Raw genomic sequence first — 8,968 nt, forward strand, 5'->3', positions numbered from 1 at the left:
AGAGGAAGACTCTGTCCTCTCAACGCAGTTCATGGTTTCTGATGAGGTTGGGCCTTATCTGGTCTGAATTGTCTGGATGCCATCCGGTGAGGATCATTCGCTTGTCCCTGGAAAGGACCGGATCGCGGTGAGTCCAGTTCTTTATCTGGACGAACGAGCCCAGGGGGTGGCTGTATAGGCTCCCAGCCGGACAATCTCCTGCTGGGCGGATTTGGATGTCAAACATTTGGGAGCTGGAGCCCACTCTGGACATCGGTGTTTGTGATTTGCATCCCCGGCTGCTGCTGGGCAATGGAGCTGGAGGCCGCCAACACCAATCCACCGCCGGATCCTGACTGAGGGAATTGTGGGAATTGGCTTGTCTTCACCCAGGAGCCCCAGCAGTGACTGAGAGTCTGCTAGATGGTTAAAGCACGGCCCTGCATGTACTGGTACAATTTATTCACAGCATTATTTACAGCGAGGCCGTCTTCTGTCAATCTGTGCACACTTCCATTCGGAGTCGCTGACAGTTCGGGGGACAAAGGCACTCGGTCTCTCTGAGTCATCCTCCATCCCATGAGACAGGACCACACCTATTCAATAAGGCGAAGTGCCGCAGGACAGGCTGATCAGTTTACTGGGATCAAAGTGCACATACAGGCTTGGTGACTGTCGGGCCTGCTGGACGTGGTGTAAATCATGTTCTTGTGGTTCTTTCCAATGCCTGAACTGGTGTTTATTCAACAGGAGCTGTCGGGCAGCCAATGTGCGGGTCAGATTGCGGATGAACTGACCACAGCAGTTTCCAATCCCTAAAACCATTTTATTTATGCCACAGTATTTGGTAAGAAGTCTTACAACATCAGGTTAAAGTCCATCTGGTTTGTTTCGATGTCACTAGCTTTCGGAGCGCTGCTCCTTCCTCAGGTGAATTCATCAAAACAAACCTGTTGGACTTTAACCCGGTGTTGTAAGTCTTCTTACAGTGCTCACCCCAGTCCAACGCCGGCATCTCCACATCGTGGCTACCATCGACACATTATTGTGTGGCAGCTCTTCCTTTCGGTCCCTCTCCTTGTCCTCAGACTGTGCAGGCCTTTTGAGGCTACTTTGAATCCTAAGTGTGTGACCTCACTGGCCTGGAAACTACACTTTGCGCACTTCAATCCGATGCCAGCATCTTTGAATCATCTTACTGTCTCTTCTGAATTGACCAAGTGTTTTTCTGTGTTGTTCCTCTCACTGAAACATCATCGAGGTAGACTACAGCCTTTGGGACGCGTTGGAACAGTGTTTCCATTGTGCCTTGAAACATTGCGCAGGTCGAACAGATTCCCAAAGTTAATCCGAAGGGTTAAAAAGGCTGTTGTGTGTATTAATTGCATCATTATTCCCGGAATCCTCGTCCTGTTCCAATAGTAAAGAAGCGTGACTTAAGACAAACTATGTAAACCTGAGGGCCACCACCAACGCCGCACAAAGATCTTTTGTCTGGGGAATTGGACACTTTGTAATTTGGGCAGCTGGTTAATTCGAATCTTATTGTGCCCACAGATTCTGACAAAGTGATCAGGCTTCAACACAGGGACGTTGGGGACTGCCCACTCAGAAAACGGAACACGTTTTCATTCTGCAACACCCAGGTCCCCACTGCCCGCCTCCTGCTCCCAGCGAACCGCGCTTTTCCCCCATTGGTTGTCGGGAATAGATAGGATAGATGCGGGCAGGTTGTTTCCACTGGCGGGTGAAAGCAGAACTAGGGGGGAGCATAACCTCAAAATAAGGGGGAGTAGATTAAGGACTGAGTTTTGGAGGAACTTCTTCACCCAAAGGGTTGTGAATCTATGGAATTCCCTGCCCAGTGAAGCAGTTGAGGCTCCTTCATTAAATGTTTTTAAGATATAGATAGTTTTTTGAAGAATAAAGGGATTAAGGGTTATGGTGTTCGGGCCGGAGAGTGGAGCTGAGTCCACAAAAGATCAGCCATGATCTCATTGAATGGCGGAGCAGGCTCGTGGGGCCAGATGGCCTACTCCTGCTCCTCGTTCTTATGTTCTTATGTTGTGATTCGCGTGCTCACATACAATAGGTCCCGAATTGGTCACGTGGACCGTGAGGGGCCGAAAGAGAAAATGCTAGAAAATCTCAGCAAGTCTGGCAGCATCTGTTGGGAGAGAAAAGATGGAGCGTTTTGAGTCCGATGACTCTTTGTCAAAGCTAACAGACAGAGAAAGTGAGAAGTATCTATACTGTAGAGTGACAATGAAAGATGCGTCATAGCCACAGAAACCCAGGGAAACCGGGTGCTAATGGCCACAGAAACCAAGGGGAAAGAGTGCTAATGGCCACAGAAACCAAGGGGAAAGAGCGCTAATGGCAGTCCCCAGAGAGAACAAAAGGTGTGAAAGGTCAAACTGCGGGGAAACTAACATCAGAGGGTGAACTGTAGATGTGGGGGAGGGGGGCGGGGAAGCAAAGAGGACACGGTGAAGGAAAGGTGGATAAGATTTGGTGGGTGGGGGGGGGGTGGATTAAATGAATATTAGGAAAGAAAGAAGTGGTAAAAGACAGTTAAAATGAAATGAAAACAAATGGGTCGAGGTGGGGCTGATCATCTGAAGTTGTTGAATGCAATGTTGAGACCGGAAAGCTGTAGCGTGCCGAACCGGAAGATAAGATGTTGTTCCTCCAGTTTGCGTTGAGCTTCACTGGAACATTGCAGTAGGCCAAGAACAGACATGTGTGCATGGGAGCAGGGTCTTGTAAAATGGCAAGCAACAGAGACGTCAGGGTCCTGAATGCGCACAGATCGAAGGTGCTCAGCAAAGCGACCACCCAGTCTGCGTTTCGTCTCTCCGAGAGAGAAGACCACATTGGGAGCAGCGCACGCAGTAGAACAAATTGGAAGAGATGCAAGTGAAACGGTGCTTAACCTGGAATGAGTGTTTTCGGCCTGGGATGTTAAGCATGGAAGAGCTACAGGGGCAGGTGTTACACCTTCTGCGATTGAATGGGACGGCGCCATGGTTGATGGGAGAGGTGAGCGGGCTCTGATTCCAGGAGCCCCATTGCCTCAGAAACTATCATTGATTGTTGTAATCATCAATATAGTTTACTGAAGTCCTTTAGGGAAGGAAGTCTGCCATCCTTACCCAGTCTGACGTCTGTGTGACTCCATACCCACAGTAATGCCCCTTCATACCACCACCATCATGAGGGTACAATCATTATTTTTGTGCTTCACAGTGTGTATGTATAACTTGGTCAGCTGTTGTTCATCCGATATTGTCAACACCACCGACTGTGTGCAATGGCATGGAGGGTCAAACAGGATAAATGTTTAGAATCATAGATTATCATAGAATTTACAGTGCAGAAGGAGGGCATTCGGCCCATGGAGTCTGCACCTGCTCTTGGAAAGAGCACCCTACCCAAGGTCAACAGATCCACCATATCCCCATAACCCAGTAGCCCCACCCAACACTAAGGGCAATTCTGGACACTGGGGGCAATTTATCATGGCCAATACACCAAACCGGCACATCTTTGGACTGTGGGAGGAAACCGGAGCACCCGGAGGAAACACACGCACACACGGGGAGGATGTGCAGACTCCGCACAGACAGTGACCCAAGCCGGAATCGAACTTGGGACCCTGGAGCTGTGAAGCAATTGTGCTAACCACTGTGCTACCGTGCAGACCTGTATGGTTCAGATGTTACACTTTAGATGTCAGTTTAAGTAGGAGGACACAGAAAGTCTTTGTACTGACCTTACAAAGGGAAGTGGTTCCGATTCTGCGGGATATTAATGTCCAGCGCACGGCTTCGCCAACATGGCGGCAGTGTGGCAAGGCGGTAAATAACTTCACTTGGGTGGTCAATGTGAGCGAAATCATCGACACATTTCATCTCACACTCAGTAAACAACACACCCCTCACATACGCAAAGTACCATAGCCCAGTCAGTCACCCAACAAACCACACACCCCTCACATACACAATGTACCATTGCCCAGTCAGTCACCCAACAAACCACACATCCCTCACATACACAATGTACCAAATCCCAGTCAGTCACCCAGCAAACCACACACCCCTCACATACGCAATGTGCCATAGCCCAGCCATTCACCCAGTAAACCACACACCCTTCACATACGCAATGTTCCATTGCCCAGGCAGCCACCCAGAAAACCACAGCAGCCTTCACAGGCTCAATGTACCATAGCCTTGGAAGCCAACCAGCAAACCATACACCCTTCAGATACGCAATGTCCAGTCAATCACTCAGTAAATCACACACCCCTCACATAAGCAATGTAATGCATCCCAGACAGCCACACAGAAAACAACACACCACTCACATACGCAATGTGCCATTGCCCAGTCAGCCAGACAATACACCACACACCCTTCACATAATCAATGTACCATAGTCCAATCAGTCACCCAACAAACCACACACACCTCACATACGCAATGTACCACAGCCCAGTCAGTCACTCAGTAACCCACACACCCCTTACATACGCAATGTACCATAGCCCAGTACCCAGTAAATAACACACACCTCACACACGCAATATGCCATAGCCTAGTCAGTCACCCAGTATATCACACACCCCTCACACACGCAATGTACCATAGCCCAATCAGTCACCCAGTAAACTACACCCCCCTTACACACGCAATGTGCCACAGCCCAGTCAGTCACCCAGTACACCACACACCCCTCACATATGCAATGTACCATCGCTCAGTTAGCCACTCAATTCACCACACACCCATTACACACGCAATGAACCATAGCCCATTCAGCCACACAATTGACCACACACGCCTCACACACGCAATGTACCTTACCGAGTCAGTCACCCTGTAAACCACGCACCCCTCACATACGCAATGTACTGCAGAACAGTCAGTCACCCAGCAAATCAAACACCCCTCACAAACGCAATGTACCATCGCTCAGTTAGCCACACAATACACCACACACCAGCCACACATGCTATGTAACATAGCCAAGTCAGTCACCCAGTAAACCACACACCCTTCACATACGCAATGTACCATTGCCCAGACAGCCACCCAGAAAACCACACCAGCCCTCACAGGCTCAATGTACCATAGCCCAGGAAGCCAACCAGCAAACCATACACCCTTCACATACGCAATGTGCCAGTCAGTCACTCAGTAAATCACACACCCCTCACATAAGCAATATAACACAGCCCAGTCAGCCACACAATACACCACACACCCCTCACATACGCAATGTACCATAGCCCAGTAAGCCACACAATACAGCACACACTCCACACATACGCAAAGTCCCATTGCCCAGTCAGTCACTCAGTAAACCACACTCCCCTCACATAAGCAATGTACCGCAGCCAAGACAGCCACACAGAAAACACCACACCACTCACATACGCAATGTACCATAGCCCAGTCAGTCATCCAGCAAACCACACACACCTCACATACGCAATGAACCACAGCCCAGTCAGTCACTCAGTAAATCACACAGCCCTCACATACGCAATGTACCATAGCCCAGTCAGTCACCCAGTAAACCACACACCTCGCACACGCAATATGCCATAGCCCAGTCAGTCACCCAGTACACCACACACCACTCACATATGCAATTTACCATCGCTCAGTTAGGCACACAATTCACCACGCAACCATGACAGACGCAATGAACCATAGCCCAGTCAGCCAAACAATAGACCACACACCCCTAACACACGCAATGTACCTTACTGAGTCAGTCACCCTGTAAACCAGGCACCCCTCACAAACGCAATGTACCATCGCTCAGTTAGCCACACAATACACCACACATCAGCCAGACATGCTATGAACCATAGCCAAGTCAGTCACCCAGTAAAACACACACCCCTCACATATGCAATGTACCATCGCTCAGTAAGCCACACAATACAGCACACACCCCTCACATACGCAAAGTCCCATTGCCCAGTCAGTCACTCAGGAAACCTCACACACATCACATACGCAGTGTACCACAGCCCAGTCAGTCACCCAGTAAACCACACACCACTCACACACGCAATGTACCACAGCCCAGTCAGTCACCCAGTAAACCACACACCCCTCACACAGGCAATGTGCCACAGCCCAGTCAGTCACCCAGTACACCACACATCCATCACATATGCAATGTACCATCGTTCAGTTAGCCACACAATTCACCACACACCCATTACAGACGCAATGAACCATAGCCTAGTCAGCCACACAATAGACCACACACCCCTCACACACACAATGTACCTTACCGAGTCAGTCACCCTGTAAACCACACACCACTCACATACGCAATGTACTGCAGCACAGTCAGACTCCCAGTAAATCACACACCCCTCACAAACGCAATGTACCATCGCTCAGTTAGCAACAGAATACACCATACACCACCCACACATGCTATATACCATAGCCAAGTCAGTCACCCAATAAAACTCACACCCCTCGCATATGCAATGTACCATCGCTCAGTTAGCCACACAATACCACCCACCCCTCACATGCGCAAGGTACCATATCCCAATCCGTCACTCATTAAACCACACACTCTTCACGGACGCAATGTGCCATACCCCAGTCAGTCACCCAGTACACCACATACCCCTCACATACGCAATGGAGGAAAGCCCAATCAGTCACCCAGTACACCATACACCCCTCACATATGCAATGACCATCGCTCAGTTAGCCACACAATACACCACTCACCACCCACACATGCTATGTACCATAGCCCAGTCAGTCACCCAGTAAACCACACAACCTTCACATACGCAATGTACCATTGCCCAGGCAGCCACCCAGAAAACCACACCAGCCCTCACAGGCTCAATGTACCATAGCCCAGGAAGCCAACCAGCAAACCATACACCCTTCACATACGCAATGTGCCAGTCAATCACTCAGTAAATCACACACCCCTCACATAAGCAATATACCACAGCCCAGTCAGCCACACAATATACCACACACCCCTCACATACGCAATGTAGCATAGCTCAGTAGCCACAAAATACAGCACACACCCCTCACATACGCAAAGTCCCATTGCCCAGTCAGTCACTCAGTAAACCACACTCCCCTCACATAAGCAATGTACCGGAGCCCAGACAGCCACACAGAAAACAACACTCCACTTACATACGCAATGTACCATAGCGCAGTCAGTCACCCAGTAAACCACACACACCCCTCACACACGCAATTTACCACAGCCCAGTCAGTAACCTAGGAAACCGCACAGCCCTCACATACACAATATGCCATTGCCCAGTCAGCCAGACAATACACCACACAACCCTCACATAAGCAATGTACCATAGCCCAGACAGCCACACAGAAAACCACGCACCCCTCACTTACGCAATGTACCATAGCCCAGTCTTTCACCCAGTAAACCGCACACTCCTCACATAGACAATGTACCAAAGGCCAGTCAGTCACCCAGCAAACCACGCACCCCTCACATACACAGTGTACCATAGCCCAGTCAGTCACCCTGGAAACCACAAACCCCTCACATACGCAATGCACCTCAGCACAGTCAGTCACCTAGTACACCACACACCCCTCACATACGCAATGTGTAGGGCAGCACGGTAGCATTGTGAATAGCACAATTGCTTCACAGCACCAGGGTCCCAGGTTCGATTCCTGCTTGGGTCACTGTCTGTGCGGAGTCTGCACATCCTCCCCGTGTGTGCGTGGGTTTCCTCCGGGTGCTCCGGTTTCCTCCCACAGTCCAAAGATGTGCAGGTTAGGTGGATTGGCCATGGTAAATTGCCCTTAGTGTTGTGTAGGGTTACTGGGTTATGGGGATAGGGTGGAGGTGTTGACCTTGGGTTGGGTGCTCTTTCCATGAGCCAGTGCAGACTCGATGGGACGAATGGCCTCCTTCTGCGTTGTAAATTTTATGATAATGTACCATTGTCCAGTCAGTCACCCAGAAAACCACACACCCCTTACATACGCAATGTACCATTGCCCAGTTCGCCACACAATACACACACACCCCTCACATAAGCAATGGAACATCGACCAGTCAGTCACCCGGTACACCACACACCCCTCGCATGCGCAATGTACTGTAGCCCAGTCTGTCAGCCAGAAAAAAACACAAACCCCTCATACACGCCATGAACCATAGCCCAGACAGTCAACCAGTACACCACATACCCCACACATACGCAAAGTACCATTGCCCAGTCAGTCATCCAGTAAACCACACACCCCTCACATACGCAATGTACCATTGCCCAGTCAGTCATCCAGTAAACCACACACCCCACACATACGCAATGTACCATTGCCCTGTCAGTCACCCAGTAAACCACAGACCCCTCACACACGCAATGAACCATAGCCCAGTAAGTCACCCAGTAAATCACTCACACACGCAACGAACCATAGTCACATAGACTGATTGTGCTTGGCCCAGTCAGTCACCCAGTAAACCATACACCCCTGACAGACGCAATGTACGATCGCCCAATCAGTCACTCAGTAAACCACTCACCTCTCACGTGCGGAATGTACCATAGCACAGTCAGTCACCCAGGAAAGTACACACCCCTCACATACGCAATGTACCGGAGCCCAGCGAGCAACACAATAAACCTAACACACCTGACATATGCAATGAACCATTGCCCAGTCAGTCATCCAGTAAACCACATACCCCTCACCTACGCAATGTACGATTGCACAGTTAGAGACAATAAACCACACACCACTCACATATGCAATGTACCATCGCCCATTCAGTCATACTGTACACCACCCCCCCTCAAATGCGCAATGTAAGATCGTCCAATTAGTCACCCATTACGCCACACACCCCTCACATACACAATGGACCATAGACCAGTCAGTCACCCGTTACACCACACCCCCCTCACATACGCATTGTACGATCCCACAATTAG

This window comes from Scyliorhinus torazame, chromosome 20 (genome assembly GCF_047496885.1).
Source record: "Scyliorhinus torazame isolate Kashiwa2021f chromosome 20, sScyTor2.1, whole genome shotgun sequence".
NCBI lineage: Eukaryota > Metazoa > Chordata > Chondrichthyes > Carcharhiniformes > Scyliorhinidae > Scyliorhinus > Scyliorhinus torazame.